Source organism: Erpetoichthys calabaricus, chromosome 3, assembly GCF_900747795.2.
Source record: "Erpetoichthys calabaricus chromosome 3, fErpCal1.3, whole genome shotgun sequence".
NCBI classification, from domain to species: Eukaryota; Metazoa; Chordata; class Cladistia; order Polypteriformes; family Polypteridae; genus Erpetoichthys; species Erpetoichthys calabaricus.
Window position 1 is genome coordinate 288,490,935 of NC_041396.2, and position 22,166 is coordinate 288,513,100.

At 42.1% G+C, this 22,166-nt stretch overlaps 2 protein-coding genes across 7 annotated transcripts in view; one reads left to right on the plus strand and one right to left on the minus strand.

Annotated features, from left to right (window-relative positions):
- The window catches only part of slc48a1a (solute carrier family 48 member 1a), a 1,064,469-nt gene that overhangs the window by 401,624 nt on the left and 640,679 nt on the right, over window positions 1-22,166 (plus strand). The window lies entirely within an intron of this gene.
- The window catches only part of hdac7a (histone deacetylase 7a), a 291,449-nt gene that overhangs the window by 114,503 nt on the left and 154,780 nt on the right, over window positions 1-22,166 (minus strand). The window contains exon 1 of one of the 6 annotated variants that reach the window (XM_051924337.1): window positions 2,944-3,367. The exons of the other annotated variants lie outside the window; for them this stretch is intronic. The gene's annotated coding sequence lies outside the window, so the exon portion shown is untranslated. Of the gene's footprint in view, window positions 1-2,943; window positions 3,368-22,166 lie in introns of those variants that run through there. 6 annotated transcript variants of the gene reach the window in all.

A 22,166-nucleotide genomic window follows, 5' to 3' on the forward strand; every position in this document is an offset into this window, starting at 1 on the left:
AACCACCTCAAAACACTCTGATGTCCTCCAAACCTAAGGAAACTCTGATCACTTCTGTCCAAATATCTCATAACGGGATGTCCCTCAAATCTAAGGAATTGTCACCTCCCTTCAAAAGCCTGCTGGATATTCCGTAAACTGAACCCCAAAGGGACCTCAGCTGCCCCTAACCGACCCCCCTAAAACACTCCAATTTAAAACACAAAACCACCTCGGACAGCCTGTCCCAAAGCATTACACACTGCTCAACCCAATTGTAAATTTGGCCACACTGGACCAACTGCCCCCAAAGCACTTAATGTCCTTCACACATGAAGAACGCCTTATGCCATCAACTGGCCACCACACAAAAATGGAATCTTTGAATCGATCCCAGAAAGCACACTGTGACCTTCAAGCCTAAAGAATCTTAGCCCAGTTGAACAGACCACTTCGAAAAAAACTCTTGGCGTCCATCAAAACGTACAGGAACTTTAAAGCTTGAGACTGATCAGCAGCAGATTACTTCAAACTTCGACTAGCTGGACTGATGGCTCCAAGGATTTTGATATTCAAAACAACTAAAGAAACAAGACCAGCTCATTAAAAGACTGGACATGCTCAAACCCCAAGGCTATCGTAACCAAGCCAAAGCTTGGACCTTAAAATTAAAGAAAACCATGCTGTCCTGATCAGCTTTCGAAAACAGTGAGCTTCCTTGATCTATGAAGATAGTTGTCAGGTTGGATACACCAGCACAAAACACTTGTTTCTTTGCCTCTACCATACAGATAGTTTTGTTGGTCTGTGGAACCCGTTTCATTTTTCAGACTCAAAGATGCCCTACTGCTCTGGATGGATTAGCACTGCCATAACACTCTTCAATCCTAAACAATCAGCTGCAACTTTGACAGGCAACCCCATAAACACTGAGGGACCTGACCGCCCCACAACACTGGCCTCCTCTTAGCCCGAAACAGCTAAGTCTCCAATGAAAGGGACTCTCCAACATCTAAACCAGGGGTTCCCAACTCCGGTCCTGGAGGGCCGCAGTGGCTGCAAGTTTTCATTCTAACCCTGTTCTTAGTTAGTGATCGGTTTTTGCTGCTAATTATCTCCTTTTCCATTTATTTAAATTGACTTGTTTTTGTAAGATTTGTTCCCCTGAATTTCTTCATCGTTCCTCTGAATTGCTTCATTTCTTTCCTTAAACGGCACCCAACCAGAAATGAAATGTGAAGTGAGTGAGCCAACAGAAGACCAACTAAGTCAGGGCCTCAAACTCCAACCAATTTCACTCCAACCAGTTTCTTAATGAGGTGCTGAGTTTTGTCGTTAATTAAACTCATTAATTCCATAGCAGACATTTCTGAAATTGTAGATTTTCTCTTTTCTAAGAGCATTGTTAAAATGTTTTGGGGACCTGAGCAGATCAACAACTTTCTTTATTTTCAGATCTTGTATGATGGACAGAGTGTGCTGCTCATGTTTTGGCTCATTTTGTATCTCATTATTGTTTGGCTGCTAATTAAGGAAAAAGAAACAACGAAGGGGTCCGAGTCTTCAAGAGCAAGTCAGTTAAAAAGAGTTCAAAAGAAGTTAATTAGCAGCAAAATCGGGTCGCTCATTAAGAAAAGGGTTAGAATGAAAACCTGCAGCCACTGTGGCCCTCCAGGACTGGAGTTAGAGACCCCTGATCTGCTGCCTCTCAAGGCTAAAGAAACTTTGTCCACTCAGATAGACCACCTCAAAACTCTTGGTGTCCAACGCTTAATAGAACGTTGTCACTTGTGACCAATCTTCAGAAGGTGTTGCATGCTCCTCCAGCTTAAAGAAACTTTAATTAGATGGACTGATGACTCCCAAAATAATGGCTGTGGCAGATAGATGGTCATTTCCCGAGAGTGGGGCTGGACCGAGTACCTGCCTAAGGGGGGGTTGCCAAGCAGAATTCCCAGCTGTGTCGCTGTGTGGTGGTTGCGGCAATGTGCTGTTACCAGTGCATGCTCCCCAATCTGACCTGACCATAGCTAGAAACGACCACCTCAGCAAAACAAGGGATATTCAAAAAGCCTAATAAGATTTTACCCCAGAGCACTTAATGTCCTTCATACATAACGGACCCCTGCTGCCTTTGACTGACCTCCCAAAAATACAGACCACAGCTTAGTATTAAAAGAGCTTTGACTCCTATGACAGATGTTCAAAAACATCCAGAGTTTCTCAAGCCTAAATAAACTTTGCAGAGTGGATACAGACCACCCCAAGACAATATAGGCTTCCCTCAAAACCTAAAGGAACTTTAAGTCCTCTGACTGATCTTCAGAAAGCACCATAAAAGACACCTTTGATTAGCTCGACTAATGGCGTCCCTCAGAATTACCTTTGACTAACATCACTAAAAATACAGCACCACTTTGGATAGACTGCCTCAAAGAACTGCACGTCCCTCAAACTAAAGGGACTGTGATCCCCCCGGACTAAACGTCCCAAAACTCTTGGTGTCCCTCAAACCTCAAGGAGCCCTCTTGCTTTTGACGGACCTCCCCAATTTGCCTACAAGGTGCTTTGTCTCCTGTGGCTGATGCTCCAAAACATCCACTGCCCTTTCAAACCTAAAGAAAAAATTTTCCCAGTTGGACAGACTACTCCAAAACTTGGTGTCCTTCAAAATTTAAAAGGAACTTTGCTGCCTTTGACAGATCTACATAGTGCTCAGAGTTTAAACTTGGACTAACTGGACTGTGACCCAAAACTCTAAGTGTCACTTCGACATCATGGAATACACAGTTACCTTTGACTGACCTCCCGAAAAGCAGCTTGGAGTCCATCCAGCTTTCTAAAGCTGTGGTCACTGAACAAATCCAAAAGTCAAAGAGCTCATTATGAAAAGGAGCTCAAGGTACAAAATGCTGTGCAATCTTTAAACCAGGCATTCAATAAAAATAATAATAATAATAATACCTTCTTCCAGTCTCCTAAATGCTTCAGAAAGCTGTCAACCTCAAATTGATCAAGTACTACATGCCAGTCTTTCCAAAGCTCTGAAGATTCCTTAATCACAAAGAGGACTTCCAAACGCGTGGTGCAGTTCCTATGACCAAAACATCCTTCTGGCCAGGACTCCAAAAGCTCAGGAGCATCCAGAATCCCAAACTAGCCTAATAGCTTCTGCCCACAGAGTTCCTCTGATCCACCACACGAGTCATTCCCGTAATCCTAAATGATGTGGCAGCTCACGGCATGTCAGGCTCCAGAAAAGCACCGGTCACTCCTGAGATCGCACATCTTTGAAGAGGCTTCCAAAACCTCGAAGCGTTCCTTGCCGCTCTTAAATAGAACCTGTCTGCTTCACTTCCTCCCTGCTTAATTCAGAAAGGATTGGAATGCTAATGAGATGCACATTTGACTCACGCCATCCAGCTGGCGGCCGGCCAACTCCTACCGAGAAATGAGAGGTGCGCGGGCTCGGTCGGGAGGTGCGTGTGCGCGCGCGCGAGCAAGCAAGCTGGTACGAGGCGAGGGTACGAGCACCCGCCGCTCTCCCAAAGTCAGTCAGTCAGTCAGTCAAAACGCGACGCGCTCCGCTCAGCTCAGCTCTCGGCCTTTCACTCTTCACGCGGGCGCCGCTATTTTTAGAAGGTGCGGTTTCGCTAGGGGGACAATTTTAGCGCAGGGTTTCGACAGAGAGGAAAGAAACCTGAAATAAACAAAAGAGGGGGCGGACAGAAGAACAAGAAGAAAAACAACACTTTGAATTTTGAAACGGTCGCCCGTAACCCTGCCGGAAAAAGTGTCATTTAAAAAGACAAAAAAAAAAAGAAAGAAAGCAGGTTCCTGTTTACATTTTGTGGAGCCTACAAGTGGTTTGTGTGTGCGTGCGTGTGTGTGTGTTTAAATCGTATTTTAAAGAAAAGTAGAATGCAAGCACAAATATCGCCAGGGAAAGAGTTTTTAGTTGACGATGAAACAAAAATCATTATAAAAGGCACTATATAATAAGACTATGTAACAATTATTTATAAAATACTATATAGTAATGATCATTATAAAAAGACACGATATAATAAGAAAGACTATAGAACAATTGTCGTTATAAAAGCTGCCACATAAAAGAAAAGAAAGAAAAAGGGCTTTGTTACAACGATCATTATACAACGCCGTACAGTATATACGAGGGGCGTTCAACAAGTGTCCGCACTTTCATTGGAAACGGTGAAGGCGGGAAGAGGAGTAATTGGGAATTAAAAAGCTGTCACGACGCTGGGAAAACTGCATCACCAAGGAGGGTGACTATATTGAAAATGATTAATAAATTGAGTTAAAAAAAAAAAAAAAAGTGCGGAAACTTTTTGAACGTCCCTCGTAATAAAAAAAATGCAGCTATGGTCATTATAAAAAAACACTATACGGTATAACAAAGACGATAACAATGATCATTAGAAAAGGTGCTATAAAATAAAGATATGTAAAAAAAATAACTATAAAAGGTACTATATAATAAAAGGACTATGTAATAATCATACACAAAAAGGCAAAATAAGAGAGGCTTTAACAAAGTTCAATATAAAAGGTGCTGTTTAATAAAAAGGTAGACAATGTAAAAGTAATCATCATAAAAGGCAATAAATAACCACCACTATGTAATAATGAAAGTTATAAAAGACACTATGAAAAAAATGACCGGCTCTGTATCAAAGATTATAGAAGGCAATACACAAAAGATTATGCAACAAAGATTATAAAAGGCACTATATAATAAATGTAATTATGAAAATGATAAAAGATAATGTATATAAAGAAACACAGGCTAGGTAATAAAGATTATAAAATGCACTATATAAAAAAAGAAAGATTGTGCAACAAAGATTATAAAAAACACTATATAATAAAAAGAAAGACTATGTAATAATGATCATTATAAAATCTGCTATATAATAAGAAAGAAAATGTAACAATTATCATTGTAAAAAACACTATATAACAATAAAGACTGTTACAGTGATCATTATAAAAAGCTCTAATAAGAAAGACCATCATAATTGTTATTTTAAAAGGTGCTATATAATAAGAGAAACTATGTAATATTATGAAAAGGGCTATATAATAAGCTGTAACAATGACCATTTTAAAAGAATATATAATAAGGAAAAAAGACTAAACTATTTAACAAAGATTATCATAAATGGCGCTATATAACAAGAAAGTCTTTTTTCTTAGGAGATTGTGTTCCTTTAATGTCAGTAATGATATCCTTCATATCTTCTACAACTCTGTAATGGCCAGTGGGGTGTGTTGGACTGACAACACCACATTAAGAAAGGCCCACCACATCAACAAGCTAATTAATGGAGCAGACTCAGTTAAAGGGTGCATTCTGGACCCTTGGAGGTCATAGAGGAAGAGATGATGAAAACAAAACTGAGTGCCACTATGAACAACACTGCACATCCTCCCTGTGACACACCACCACTTAGGAAACTCAGCAGAAGAGGGGTCAACTTTTATGCCAACAGTAATATGCCTGACTAATTAAACAATAGGACTGTGAGAGCCAAGTCAGATTTTTTTTCTTTTTACTCATTCTGATGTGTGTTCACACCATAGTGTGCGTGCTTATTTAAAGCTTCTGTAAAAAGCCTAAAATTTCCCCCAGGAACAAATAAAGTTTTACGTATCTAATAATGATTGTTATAAAAGACACGAGAGAGAGAAAGAGAAATAGAGAAAGACAGACAGAAAAAGAAAGGTGGAGAGAAAGAAAAGAAAGAGGGAGGCAGAGAAAGAAAGAGAAAGAATGAAAGAAAGAAAGGCAGCGAGAGAAAAATGGAGGGAGAAAGAAAGAAACAGAGAAAGAGGGGAGGGAGAGAAAAAGAAAGAAAGAAAGAAAAAGAGGAGGAGAGAAAAAGAGAAACACAAAAAGAGGGAGAGAAAAAGAGGGAGAAAGAAAGAAAAAAGAGACAGAAAGAAAGAAAAGAAAGACAGCGACAGAAAGGCAGACAGAAGTAGAGAAAAACAAAGAGAAAGAAAGAAGGAGAGAGAGAGAAAGAAACAAACAGAGAAAGAGAGAGAGAGAGAAAGAAACAAACAGAGAAAGAGAGAGAGAGAAAGAAAGAAAGAGACCTGATGACTTTTAGTCTAAAGTGTTTTTTTCAATACCAGTCCATAAAAAACAAAAATGTGACCGAGATGAGGTTCAGATAGCTCAGCACAGGCCTTGGTGACATGATCAGCGATGACAAACAGAGGACTTGGTCATCTCTGACTGTGCAGACCACCACCGACTACCACAGGTCGTTTTCTAATCCTCTGCTAAGGACGACTCCTTTGTTCATCAAAGCCGTAGCCATTGCCCCTCAAACTCTCCACCGAGAATATTATCCCCTCTTAATTCATAAATGGCCAGTTCTGCTTAACCCAGCAAACATTCTGTCCATCCTGCCAAGACGTTTACAATTCTGTGAATCAGAAACCCCACAAATAAGCGCAGAACATTAAAACAGAATTAAGATCAGATAGAAGCGGCTTCATAATAAACCAAAACAGAAACCAATGACAGAGGATCTTTCATTTAAAACAGAAGGATTGCTTTACGTGTAACCAGCAGAGATGCTGCTGGGTCCCATCAGCCCCCTCACTCACTGAGGACCTGCACTGCTGGTTTTTAAGAGCGACTAGACAGCTCATCACTCGGGTGACATCTTATTGACAAGTGCGAGGACTTGAAGCTCAGGGTGCGTCATCTTAAAATGAGCGTAACAAAACATTTCTCCAACAGGATAAGAGACCCCTCACAGGTTGTCCACTGTTGTGCCTCATTTTATTTATTTATTTATTTTTTTAACACCTGGGGGGTGTCCAGGGGGGTACATTTTTGTGGATAGACATGATCTGAAGTGAACTGGAAGCTCATGGAGGTTAGCCACAAGCTGCTGGTGTCTGTCCTGTATGGTTGCCATCGGTCAGCACTCATGGTGTTAAGATGGATCAACAGACACAGAATTCCAGTGATGTATGTGACAGGTCACAACGCTTGGGCCTATTACTGGAGGGGCAGGTTTGCTCAGGTGATGAAGGCCCGGCTGGCGACTGGAAGGACAGGTTGGCCCTGACTCTGCTGATTTTTCTCGGAGATAACATGGAGGTTTTCATGGCTGTTGACAGTTCAAGTCAAGACTAAAGAGGGTTGGTGAAAGTTGAGCAGGGTGACATATCACGTAAGGGCCCAATAACACCTTCCAATTGTGGCACCGGAGAGGGACTACGTGGAACACACCATGAACCAGAACATTTCCACCACAATCCTTTACAGTCGACATCAAGTTCTTCTGGACAAATGATGAGTTTGGTTTTCATCAGACAGGTCTTCAGACGACACGCCATTAGTCCAGAGCAAGGCCACAGTGGCTGCAGGTTTTCATTCTAACCCTTTTCTTAATTAGTGACCTGTTTTTGCTGCTAATTAATTCCTTTTCCTTTAACTTAAAATTGACTTGTTTTTTAAGATTTGTTCCCCTGAATTTCTTCAGTTCTTTCCTTAAATGGCACCCAAACAGAAATGAAATGTGAAGTAAGTGAGCCAACAGAAGACCAATTAAGTCAGGGCCTCAAACTCCAATCAGTTGCTTAATTAGGCGCAGAGTCTTTTCAGTAATTAAACTCGTTCTTTAATTCCGTGGCTTGTTTCTGCTCTTATTGTGTAATAGCAGACATTTCTGAAATTGTTGAATTTCTCTCTTCTAAGAGCGCTGATCAAATTGTTTTGGGGACCTGAGCAGATCAGCATTCCTGAGACCCTCATGTCTCTTTATTTTAAGATATTGTATGATGGACACCAGGGGCCTCATGTATAACGCTGTGTATAGAATTTGCACTATAACATGGCATACGGACAAAAGCGGAAATGTGCTTACGCACAAAAAAATCCAGGTACATAAATCTATGCGTATGCCAACTTCCACGTACTTCTGCTACATAAATCAGCATGAAAAGTAACGCACGTGCACGCGCCTGCTGTCCCGCCCCAGCTCCTCCGCAGAATTACACCTCTTTGAATATGCAAATCAATATAAATATAGTCCTTAAGCTCAGCCTTGTGTGAAAAGACGATGGCAAAAGCACAGGGGAAAATAGAAGAATTTCACCGAATACCAAGTGGAGGCAAAGAAAAACGTACTATTTGTTTGTTTAAACAGTGATATAAACAACAAAAGGAAGTTGATCGAGTGACATAGCATGTTGGAGAAACTCAAAAGCTCAAGTTCACAAAGTTGCACAGTGCCCGAAATAAAAAAGAAGTTGTCAGACATCAAAATGTGAGTAGTAGCTCACCGTCTGAGTGTCATATGAAAGCTTATTAGGGTACAGAAAAAAAAAAAAAAAAGGCATACAGTGGGGGAAAAAGCATGAAATGTCAACTTTAATCTCTAATTTCTACTTTAATCGCGTAGTTTATTTTGTCATTAAAGTAGAACATCATAAACTTCATCTTAAAATCATTTAATTTACTAATTTCTCAAATCCCATTGTAACTAAAGTAACACGTTAAATGTTTTGTTTTGTATTTAATCTTCTAAGTGCTCTGTGTGTGTGAATCACTACGTGCTTCTGGGCTTTCTCTTCCTCCGACAGGACACAGAATCCATTACATTTGTAATATTACAACTCTCTGAATAATTGAAATACTGAGATGTATACGTGATATAATTTTTATGATGATAGGAGTTAAAGCATGTTATTAAACATGGGAACACAGTGGCGCAGTGATTGTTCATGTCTCACACAAGATGCTTGCTGCGCCGTGCGCGACCTTCGATGAAATACTTTATTGCAGCAGTACTGTCTCTTTCAAACGTACTAACCCCCAATTCCTGTCCTTACTTTTCTTTCTCCAAATACCCAGTCGCCACACAATCAGCTCTGTAATAGACGTTAAGCCATCTGTAAGCTTAGAACGCCGATTCTTCAAAACTTTTAAGGAACATCAAAATATCTTCATAGTACATGTTTAATTATTCTATCCATCTGTCCTTCCAGTGTCGCGTGAGCATGGAAACGTTCTTATGCAACATTTTTGTGCGTACGCACCGTTTATATATGAGGCCCCAGTTGTTTTGGCTCATTTTGTATCTCATTATTGTTTGGCAGCTAACTAAGGAAAAAGAAACAATGAAGGGGTCTGCGTCTTCAAGAGCAAATCAAATAACATGAGTTCAAAAGAAGTTAATTAGCAGCAAAAAAAACAGGTCACTAATTAAGGAAAGGGTTAGAATGAAAACCTGCAGCCACTGGGGCCCTCCAGGGTAAGAGTTGGGGGACCCCTGGTCTAGATATTAAATCTTTGTTCTTGCTCCAGTCTTCTTTCAGATTTCCCCAGACACATCTCCCACGTATTTGAGGAGCCCTTTTCTCATGGTAGACTCATCAACACTGGAAAGGACTACCTGTAGGTTCTTGTAATGACATTGTGGGCTTCTTACTGACTTCTTTCAGCATGTTGCATTCTGCTCAAGGGATGACCATGCTGGTGTGGTCTGGCCTGACCCGGCCCCGCTGAGTTGCCAGTTGTTTTAAAACTTCTCAACTTGCAGATGATCTTTTTCCAGGGTTTGGAGACCCTTTTTATGCCTCTTTCCAGGCCTCCATAAGCTTCTTTGTGAAGGCCTGTTGTAGGCTTGGTGGTAACACACACACTTCAACCAAAAAGAGCAAACCAAACTACAGGTCTGAAGTTTTCCATGCGACGGGTTCAGACAAGTCCTCTCTAATGATGTTCTAATCACTCGCATCCGATTCTCATTTGTGCTATTTGAGGTGGTGGCAAAGGTCAGGGTGGTATTTCTTTTTCCCACCACATGCACAAATTTGTGCTTACTTTTACTTAAATTACACATGGACTAAAATAAAAAATCTAAAGGCGGCGTGACGTTTCTTTACTGGATCACCTTTCTCCCTACATACGGGTCAAATAAAGATCTGATCTCGAGTTGTTCACATTTGTTAAAAAAAAAAAAAAAGCAGCATTATGGGGTGCACTTACTTATTCACATCACTATTTCTATAATGCCATGGAATATTTGCATTGCAAAGGCGCTATATAACACAAAACAACAATTACAAACAGAGCTAAGGCCAAGTCACGACAAACAACGGTGTCAACCCTATTTGGTACTTCTGATGTACATGTCTGACTGGTGGAGCCGGCGTGCTGCCCATCAACAAGTAGAAAACACAAAGCTGCCCTTGTTGAAGCTCCCCCTCATTGCCATGAAAGGCGAGCCGTCAGATACCTTCTGCCTTTTAACCCCTGGCTGGAAACTCCCAACCCTCCCAGGCTTGTTGAATTTCGACAACCGAAAAAAAAAAAGCCCACAGGTGGCCTTCGTGTGCAGTGTCACCACCTGAGTTGGTGTCAACAAGGAAGTAAAGCCTTTAGGGTTCGAGTGCGGGAAGAGGAGGGTGGGGTTCTGTTAAAAACAGCCATGACACAGCAAAAGCAGAGCCAGGTTGCACAAAAGGATCATTTCTTTAGCGAGGCAGGTGGCACCACTCGAGGGTCTCGTCACCTCACCTCCAACCCGGGCCACCCCAGTGGCTTAAAATAGTGCATTAAGGTAGGGAAACACAATGGAGGTTGAATAGATGAAGGCAGTCGGCCCTTCAAGCTCAAAAGCAAGTTAACACGTCCAGCTATTCATCTGTTGTTTGGGGAGACGAGACTCATCAGGATGTAAAAGGGTGCAAAGGCCGAAACAGATTTGAAGGGGGTGCACACGCAAACAACTTGTGCCTTGGGCTCTGGGGTCAGACCCTGAAAAGAACCCACCGCCACCCAGTCCAGTGGACCCACATAAGAAGATTAAGAAATGTAAACAAACGAGAGGAGACCATTCACTCCATTTGTCGCTTGTCTGCTTAGCTACTGGCTGGACTTGTCCCCGTGTCTCACCCACATTATAATTTGAGGACGTCCACGACAAGTGACATGTTGGACTGGCCTCATATCACAGAATGGGCAGAGCAGGCATCCCTTTAATATCGGCAGTGACATCCTTCACATCTTCTGCAACTCTGTGATGGCCAGTGGGGTGTGCTGGGCTGGTAACATCACCTCAGGAGAGGCCCACCACATCAACAAGCTAACTAAAAAGTGCAGGCTCACTTATGGGGCGCTCTCTGAACCCCCCGAATGAAATATGAAAACAAAAACCAAGTGCCGTCATGAACGATGCTGCACATCCTCTCTCTGACACACCAACACTGAGGACTTTCAGCAGAAGTGTGTCAAGAAATGTGACGTGGGGGGCTTCTTTGTATCTATGGCAACACACCTTTATAGCGCCTTACTGGGAGTGGGACTGCCAAGTCAGAAGTTTTGATTCTTTTAAATTTTCTTGCTTTATAGTCATTTTGGTGTGTGTATATTGTGGACCATGACACTTGTCAAAGATTGTTCGCTGTACCATCAAAGCAATGATGAGTTCACAGTCTCGCTGCATAAGGCGTCCATCAAGCAATTGTTGATACGGAGGATCACTGACCTGGCCCCCATTGGTTTTCTGGTCAGTCTCTTCCCTCTCCAGGATGACCCAATCTCAGCCGTGGGACCGACCGGATGAGGAAGACTACTATCAGTCCTCCTGCCTTGAACAGATAGCATCACTGCTTGTTTGTCATGTCTGTGTGTATTGAATTGGTAGCCCCCTGTTTCAATCAACACCCTGGCTGTTCCTGTTTTGAAGAGAATAAAGCTGGTTTTCCTCAAGCCTTGTCTTTTGGGTGCAAGACAGAGACTCACATGTCACAATATATATCTATCTATTCATTGATATTTATTTATTTATTTAAAGAGCTTCTGTAAAAGGCCAAATTTCCCCCTGGGGTTAAGTAAAGTTTTATCTACTGCCCGCAGTCTCCTCACAGGCTAAATCTTGTTATCTAAGAACCTGCCGGGTCAGGAGGGGGCGCTGTTGCTAACCTGCTCTCTCCCTCCACACAGCACTGAAAAACACACCCAGTGAGAGCACTTAGCCCCGCCCCTTCTGGTTTATTCACTATAACAGGGGTGGGCAATGTCAGTCCTGGACAGCCACAGTGGCTGCTGGGTTTTCTTCCAACCCACCTTATTAATGAGAAGTCAATTATTGCTGATGAAGCCCTTATTGCTTAAGTGACATTTTGATGCTTCATTTTAGTGGTCTTACTTGCTAAGGTTCCCCACCCTTAATTGCTTATGTCAGTCTTAAACAGCTGCAGTTAGTTTTAATGGTGCCTTATTAGCAGTAAGATGTACAGTAAATGACAAAGCAGCCAGCAGTTCTCCATCTAGCTTGTTTCCATTGACATCTGTGTGTGTTCATCATGCACTGTTTGATTTAATAAAACACTTAACAGAAAATGTGACAGACTGAAAATGATCTGTTTTAGGCTTCAAATCATTTTGATGATAGTGTCTACTATATAAGAGCCTTACATTGCAGACTAACAAGCCATACAATTAAATAATGTCTGCAATTTGCAATTGTTTTGTTTGTTTCTAATTAAGCAGTTGGGTTGGAATGAAAACCTGTGTGGCCCTCCAGGACCGACATTGCCCACCCCTGCTCTATAAGAAACCAGACTGCCCGGAAGGAGGTATCTTTTACGATCAGAGAAACCCACCAGATGCAGCTCCTGTCAAAGACCCCCAAATTCCACGGCTGAGAACCAAATCAGTTTTGTTTTTATTTTCCCTAAGGCCTGGAAATGATCTTTTGTTTTGTTGATTAAATGGGACAACACAGTTATTTTTGTGTGACCGCCCTATCATTCCTGCACCTGGCTACACGATCGATCTAAAAGTGACCGATTACTAAAGGGCTTTTTATGCAGCATACTACGGACAACATTTTTAAAATCAGCCATTTTCTTACAACACGTTCAATGGTAGCAAAGAGATCCTCATCTCTGAAATGGGTAGAGGGGTCCTTTCATTGGATTGGCTGGCCCAGTGCCGACTCAGCTGTGGAATGGCCAATAGGGAGAGGCAGCTTGATGGCAGAGGCCTCCTGGACTATGTGATATCATCTACTGTTGAATTCTGCCCCATACTTGTAATATTTCTATTGCACTTTTAGATTGTATTGAGGATTACTTCTGTTCTGTTCTGTGTATTGTGTTGTATTTACCCCCTATTTTTGAGACCCACTGCAAGCCCAGCCAACCTGGAAAGGGGTCTCTCTTTGAACTGCCTTTCCCAGGGTTTCTTCTATTTTATCCCTACAAAGGTTTTTTTTGGGAGTTTTTCCTTGTCTTCTTAGGAAGTCAAGGCTAGGGGGGCTGTCAAGAGGCAGGGCCTGTTAAAGCCCATTGCGGCACTTTTTGTGTGACTTTGGGCTACACAAAAATAAATTGTATTGTATTGTATAAAGAGGGCATAAAGCAGTCAATCATTTTTATTACCCTGTATTGTATCAAAAATAACTGGAAAACAATTATTTTTATATAGCACTTTAAATACACAGTTCAAAGACCAAGTACTCTGTAAAGCAGATTGCCTTCACAGTGATTTTTTCACACTTAATTATAAATTACCTTTTGGTTTTTATATAGCGCCTTTAATAATGGACCTTAACAGAAATGTCATTGGAATGTAATTTTTTTTTTTTTTAAATGAAGTCTGACGAGTGCCTAAAAGGCCGTCAATTTGATATAATGCCTTGAATGGTGGATTCATTACCACTTCTTTTATATTGTGCCTACAATAGCGACTCGTACCTCAAAATAACCTAGAAATCAGAAATCACGCTGGTGTAAGGGTTGCAATGCAGCCATTCATTTCATGTGTCTTCTTCACCGGTACCTTCTGTCCCCAGAGTCTCCTGTTCTACGCTAATGCTTCTTGCACAATAAGCCCCAGCCAAGCCTCAGGTATCACATGACAGGGTCCAAATAACATTCAGCAGGACCGGGAGCCTCACAGGTCAGCTGACCCTCCCAGTACACCCTTATCAGATGGCTCATGCCTTCCCACAATTCCACTTCCCAGGCCGCTCAAATTGCACAGCGGAAGCCTCCACCCACAAGTCCAGATATCTGGAGCAGTTAGGGTGCAGATGGTGTCTGCCACAGATTCTGCCTTCACCACAGCATGCCAGGCGGATTAGACTATAGTGCGCAGAGACGAATGTTGCGAATAAGGCTGCCCACATTTCTCCAAGGCTCAAGTTACGTGTGTTTTGAATAAGCTGCCCCTGAATTGCAGAAGAAAAATGTTACAGGAGTTATACCATAAACCCTAGCGCTCACACACACACACACACACACACACACACGCACTGCTACAGAGCTGAGTTTTAAGGTTGGCCCAGAAGTGAAGACCCAACTCATCAAGAGAAACTTTCCATCAACTGTGATAGAAGGATAAGGAGGAGTACAGGAAAGCAGGAGTACAGAAGGTCCTGTTACTGCTAGGCAGCCTGGTGGGGAACTTAAAGGAGGAGGTGATGAAGGATGACTATGGTATGGAAGCAGGCGAAGATGACTGGAGGGCCACGGGCTGTAAAATATGAGCATCTGTCAGGGCACAACCATTAATTCAAAGTGCAATGGCACACAGTCCAACAATTTATCTCTTGTACAGCCCAAAATCACACAAGCAATGACTCAATAGGCTTAAAACAGGCCGTTTTTTTTTTGATAGCCCTAAGAAGACCAGAAAAAAAAAAAAGGGAAGAATAGTAAGGGACACACCACATTTTAAATAACAGATTAGCAAATGGCCAAATGTGTCGTTAGGTCTTTGGGGTTAGAAAACAGAAATGGGTGAAAGATGGCAGGAAACTGCTCCTTCTTCTGCAGACAAAGCATCCAGTGGGGGGCGCATTAGCCTGAAGCCCCCTATTCAAGGCGACTTACAATATTTGACATACAGTTAGTTACATTTCTTTGGTTTTTTTTGTGACTTGCTCATGGTCACACCATGTCAATAGCGGGATTTGAACACACAAGTTCAAGATATGCTGTGGTGGGCTGGCGCCCTGCCCAGGGTTTGTTTCCTGCCTTGTGCCCTGTGTTGGCTGAGATTGGCTCCAGCAGACCCCCGTGACCATGTAGTTAGGATATAGCGGGTTGGATAATGGATGGATGGAAGTTCAAGGTGTAAAGTCTAAAACCTTAACACCCACACAACACTAGTGACCTAAAAAAAACTGTCAAAAAGAAACTATGCAAGTAAAGCTGAGGTAGCTGGGAGCTGCTCATCCCCAGCCACAAGAGGGCACTCAAGTCCTCCTGGTGCCAAGCTCTCTTAAAACAGGAGGACGGGCACAGCAGAAATCAGACAAAGCTAATATGTTACGTTGTCACTTAATGTTTAACTTTAGGATGCTCATATGGAACATTTCTCTTAATATTTGACTGGCTGAAGCACTGAACTTTAAACCAAAAATTTGCCAATTTAGTCTTCTTCTCTTGTTTCCTGGGTATCCATCAGCACTTCCTATAGCCAGACTGCGGCACATTAGTGGGGAAAAAAAATACAAGAAAACAGTTGAGTTATGAAAGAAGAAAGGCCCGCAGGAAAAGAAATGCAGTGTATAATGTGTGAACTGTTAACAACGTAAAGGGGCTATAGAAAATAACTGGACTGGGAATGAGTCAGCAGTGAACTTAAACATAAGAAGGCACTATATGAAAAAAAAAGTTGTTCACTTTATAAAAAAAAAAAAAGTTTGCGAGCTACAGGTGAAAATCCTGGACAGACAGACAAACGGAATGCCACAGCAGCTTATTTTATTTATTTATTTATTTAATATCTCTATGTATATATATATATATATATATATATATATATATATATATATATATATATATATATATATACACATACACACACACACACACACACACACACATTGTGACGGGTGACCACGGCCATTACACCAATGGAATGGAAGGATCAGGAGAGTGAGCATCAGTGAGACACTACCTCCCCTGAGATGCTAGAGGGCAGCACCTCCTGGACAGATCTGGCACCACAGAAGTTGAAGTTTGGTACAGTCCTGTTGGATTCTGTGGGGGGCCACCAAGGGGAGCTGCCCTCTAGCATCCCAGGTGAGATAATACCTCATGGATGCTCTCTCTCCTGGTCCTTCCATTCCGTTGGTGTCCCCGGCCAGGTAATAGCCATTGCCACGCATCGCAAAATATACATACACATACATATATACTTCGGTATGAATTGCAATCTTGTGGTTAGTCGGCTAATAGGCAAACATCCACCACATCCTCTAAGTTGTGAGAAGCAGATCAGGTAAGCATAGCTCTCTCTCACACACACACACACATTATATTATACCAGTAAGGGCACACTGCACGTTACTGACTTGAGCATTCCTAGTTTTCATCCTCTTTCTCTGTACGTTTACCATTCGTTTGCTCAGAAGTTCATGCGCTTGCTGCTTCCTGAGCAGCTCTTCTTTTCTCCACCCTAGTGGCCCGCTTCTTCTCTTCTTTCGTTGGCATCTTTTCGCATTAAAACTGATTAAGTCAGTGTTTGTGTTGCAATTACTTAGTATGTTTTCTTTAATTTTTCACTTAAGCTGGCACTGAAGTCTTCAATCTGCCTCAACAATGATTTAAGATATGAAGAGGTAGGGGAAGTGACAGCGAAGGTGGTAGGGAATAAGAACAGCGCAATACGCATGCGCCACACGGCCGCCCTGCTGGTCGCTGGAGAGAGTTGATTCTACAATAAAATAAAATAAACATAAAAAGAGAAATAACCTTGGAGTTCAATCATCACCCCGAAAACAGACATCACATAGTATATGTGTACTAAATTTCATGTCAATAGTTCAAACAGTTTGCGAGCTACAGGTGATTTAAAATCCTGGACAGACAGACAAACGGACTGCCATGGCAGCTTATTTTATTTATTTAATATTTTATTATATACACACACACACACACACACACACACACACACACACACACATATATATACATACATACTTACATACAGTAATACCTCGCTTTATCGCGCTTCGACTTTTGCGGCTTCACTCTATTGCGGATTATATATGTAAGTAAATATCTAAATATATAATGCGGGTTTCTGTGGACAATGGGTCTTTTTACTTCTGGTACATGCTTCCTCAGTTGGTTTGCCCAGTTGATTTCATACAAGGGACACTATTGGCGGATGGCTGAGTAGCTACCCAATTAGAGCATGCAGTTAAGTTCCTGTGTGCTGATTGGCTCAGCGACGGTGTGCTGAATTCGATTCCGCTGCGTTAACCACGAAGTCTTGTCTCGCTCGTTCAGCATCAACGTGTTTCGCTGTGTAAAGAGTTAACTGTTGTGCATAATCAAGATCTTCCTTATGGCTCCAAAACGATCTGCTCCTGCTACTGCTTCAGGGGCCGTGCCTAAGCGCCAACAGAAGATGCTAACGATTGCCGAAAAGGTAAAAGTTTTGGGTATGTTGAAGGAAGGGAACAGCTACACCGCTGTAGGACGCCATTACAGCATCAATGAGTCCACGATTCTTTTCATTTATAAAGGAGGAAAAGAATATAAGATCTACGGTTGCAGTGTCCTTTAACCAGGACGCAAAACAAGTTGTAAGTGGACGTAATAAGGCAGTAGTCTGGATGGAATCTGCTTTAGGAATTTGGATTGAAGAGTGCCGGAAGAAGAACAACGGCGGTGCTACACAATAGCCTGAAGAGGCTTCTTTAGATTAGGTGTAACGCTCTCCTTTGTTGTGCAGTAAAATTAAACTCATCGTTATCGGACAAGTCGTCGTGTCATTGTTGGTGAATAACCATAAAAAATTTTCTACGTACAGTACTTAGTACATGTATGTACGTTTAGTGTCACTGTACACACATTTTACTGTATACAATTTTTCTTGCATTGTACATATTTATTGCTGGTGGCCTGTATCATAATGGCTGTAACATAACATGCAACATATGTGATATCGGAGACGGTCGATATCCTATCTATAATATTTAGGTTTTACTGTATATAAACTGTGTTTACATACATAATTTCAACAAATCTTACCTAATATCTCAGAGAATATAAAGGGTTTATGCTGTATAACTGTGCATGAAATGTTTATAAGAGTGTGGGAGAGTTAATAAGGGCTTAAAATATATAAAAATAAACATACATATGGTTTTTACTTCGTGGATTTTCACTTTCGCGCGCTGGGGTTCTGGAACATAACCCCCACGATAGGTGAGGGATGACTGTATACACATATTACACACTACCGTATTTACGCGTGTACCACATTTTTCTCCCCTGAAAATTAGCATTAGAAGATCAGGTGCATGTCATAGACGAGGAAATTTTTTTCTGTAATGTTTACTTCTTCTGCTTGGGCTCGCTCGCGCTCTCTCATCATGCAACAAAAACCGAAGTGCATTTCGTGGAAATCATGCCCTAAATGCTTCCTATACAATCACAATGCGTGTCGTACACAGGGCAAATTTTTTTCGCGATTTTCTTTGTAAAAATTAGGGTGTATATACAGTGGTGTGAAAAACTATTTGCCCCCTTCCTGATTTCTTATTCTTTTGCATGTTTGTCACACAAAATGTTTCTGATCATCAAACACATTTAACCATTAGTCAAATATAACACAAGTAAACACAAAATGCAGTTTGTAAATGGTGGTTTTTATTATTTAGGGAGAAAAAAAAATCCAAACCTACATGGCCCTGTGTGAAAAAGTAATTGCCCCCTGAACCTAATAACTGGTTGGGCCACCCTTAGCAGCAATAACTGCAATCAAGCGTTTGCGATAACTTGCAATGAGTCTTTTACAGCGCTCTGGAGGAATTTTGGCCCACTCATCTTTGCAAAATTGTTGTAATTCAGCTTTCTTTGAGGGTTTTCTAGCATGAACCGCCTTTTTAAGGTCATGCCATAGCATCTCAATTGGATTCAGGTCAGGACTTTGACTAGGCCACTCCAAAGTCTTCATTTTGTTTTTCTTCAGCCATTCAGAGGTGGATTTGCTGGTGTGTTTTGGGTCATTGTCCTGTTGCAGCACCCAAGATCGCTTCAGCTTGAGTTGACGAACAGATGGCCGGACATTCTCCTTCAGGATTTTTTGGTAGACAGTAGAATTCATGGTTCCATCTATCACAGCAAGCCTTCCAGGTCCTGAAGCAGCAAAACAACCCCAGACCATCACACTACCACCACCATATTTTACTGTTGGTATGATGTTCTTTTTCTGAAATGCTGTGTTCCTTTTACGCCAGATGTAACGGGACATTTGCCTTCCAAAAAGTTCAACTTTTGACTCATCAGTCCACAAGGTATTTTCCCAAAAGTCTTGGCAATCATTGAGATGTTTCTTAGCAAAATTGAGACGAGCCCTAATGTTCTTTTTGCTTAACAGTGGTTTGCGTCTTGGAAATCTGCCATGCAGGCCGTTTTTGCCCAGTCTCTTTCTTATGGTGGAGTCGTGAACACTGACCTTAATTGAGGCAAGTGAGGCCTGCAGTTCTTTAGACGTTGTCCTGGGGTCTTTTGTGACCTCTCGGATGAGTCGTCTCTGCGGTCTTGGGGTAATTTTGGTCGGCCGGCCACTCCTGGGAAGGTTCACCACTGTTCCATGTTTTTGCCATTTGTGGATAATGGCTCTCACTGTGGTTCGCTGGAGTCCCAAAGCTTTAGAAATGGCTTTATAACCTTTACCAGACTGATAGATCTCAATGACTTCTGTTCTCATTTGTTCCTGAATTTCTTTGGATCTTGGCATGATGTCTAGCTTTTGAGGCGCTTTTGGTCTACTTCTCTGTGTCAGGCAGCTCCTATTTAAGTGATTTCTTGATTGAAACAGGTGTGGCAGTAATCAGGCCTGGGGGTAGCTACGGAAATTGAACTCAGGTGTGATACACCACAGTTAGGTTATTTTTTAACAAGGGGGCAATTACTTTTTCACACAGGGCCATGTAGGTTTGGATTTTTTTTCTCTCTAAATAATAAAAACCATCATTTAAAAACTGCATTTTGTGTTTACTTGTGTTATATTTGACTAATGGTTAAATGTGTTTGATGATCAGAAACATTTTGTGTGACAAACATGCAAAAGAATAAGAAATCAGGAAGGGGGCAAATAGTTTTTCACACCACTGTATATTATACATATATATATATATATACACACACACACACACACACACACACACACACAAACACGTGCATCAGAGGACCTTTGGAAAAACCCGCCAAGACAAGAGGGGGTGCCGCTACTGACACGGTCATCTCCTTCTTTCCCCACAGTGCCAAGAAGCCGCCTAGTGAAGGCATTTAGCCCCGCCCCTTCAATCCTGAGTGTCCTGGCAGGGGGTGTCACATTTGGCCAGAGCAACCCGTGAGACACAGCAAAAGAAGTTAATTAGCAGCAAATAGAGATGACTAATCAAGAAAAGGGCTAGAATGAAAACCTGCAGCCATGGTGGCCCTTCAGAACCAGAGTTGGGAACCCTCTGGTGTAAGACGCTTCGTAAATACTTCTCATGTTCCACAAATTCTTATCCTGGTGTGACGTGCAGTGCAGTTCCTCGGGGTAATTCTAAGACGCTCGATAAAAATGGACCCTGGACTCAGACTTGGTGACTTCAGGACATTCACCATAACCATACCATAACCTGATACTGCCACCACCATGCTTCATAGTGGAGATGGTGTGTTTGTGACAATGTGCACTCTTCCAACATAGTGCTTAGTATGATAGCCACAAAGCTCACGGTTGGTCTCATTAGACCATAGGACAGGGGAATCCAACTCCGGGGCCTGGTGGTTTTCATTCTTACCCTTTTCCTAATCAGTGACCAGTCTGCTAATTAACTCCTTTTCCACTTCATTTTAATAGCCCTGTTTTTAAGGATTCAGTCCTCTGAATTGATTCGTTTCTTTATTAAATGGCATCCAATCAGAAATGAAATGTGAAACCAGCTGACAGATGACCACCTAAATCAAGGCTTCAAACTCCCACCGTTTTTTTAATGAGAAGCCTGTTATTTAATTCCATGGCTTGTTGCTGCTCTCATTCTGCCACAGCAGACGGTTGATTATTTTTTTTTCTAAGACCACCATCAAGATGTTTTGGTGACCTGAGCAGATCAGCCTTACTCCAACCTTCACCTTTCTTTATTTTCACATACTATGTGATGGACACATGTGATGGCACCTTTTGTGTCTCATTATTGTTTGGCTGCTAATTATGGAAAAAGAAACAACTGAGGGACTGAGTCACATCAATTAAAACGAAGGCAAAAGACGTTAATAAGCAGTACACACAGGTCACTAATGAACAAGATGGTTAGAATGAAAACCTGCAGCCACTGCGGCCCACCAGGACTGGAGCTGGACACCCCTGCCATAGGGCTGTCTTCCAGAGGCTGACATGTCCTGTGCGTTTTTGTTTCTTTGCCAACCCCTCCCGTAAAGCCGTGACTGGTGAAGCTCAGCTGGCATCTGCATAGTCTCTCCAATCTCACACCCTGCAAGCTTCAGAGTTCTCAGAGGTCTCTCGATGGCCTCCCTCACTCGTCTTCTTCAGTTTTGGTGGATTTCCGGCTCTGCCACACTCTTTCCATTTCTTCACGATTTGACTTAGCAGGAGTGTCCGGGGGACTTGGGGAGATTTTCTCGTCCTTTTCATGGAGTTCCCTGGAGTGTTCCTTTGTCTTCAGAGTGTTTCACACACCCACCATATTGACTCCCCATAAGTCGGTCCTTCCACTTTTAAGGTGCATTTCGACCCCAGGCAGGTGACCTCCAGTGGGCTGCACCAGTGAGGTGTTAGGGGGTGTCGTATTAAACCATTGAATCCTTATATGATCACTCATTTTATATTTGTAATTAATGTGGACCACTTTGCAGAGATCCCACTTTCATTCTGACATTGAAGGGACTTTTTTTTTTTTTTTTCGGTTGTCAGAAAAGTCCAATTAAATGCCCCCCCGACTCAAAGCCATGAGCACTTTACATCTCCCGAGGTCACTTTGATGTTTTCTGCACGCATTAAAAACAGGAAAAAGAAATGAGGCCCACGGCAATCAAATCCCAAATCTGAGTGTTTTGTGTGAGTGGTCTGGGGCATGCTGGGAGCAATGGGATTGGATTTGGGAGCAAAAAGCTGCTAGCTTCGGCCCACTCGGTGGTCCTCAGCAAGT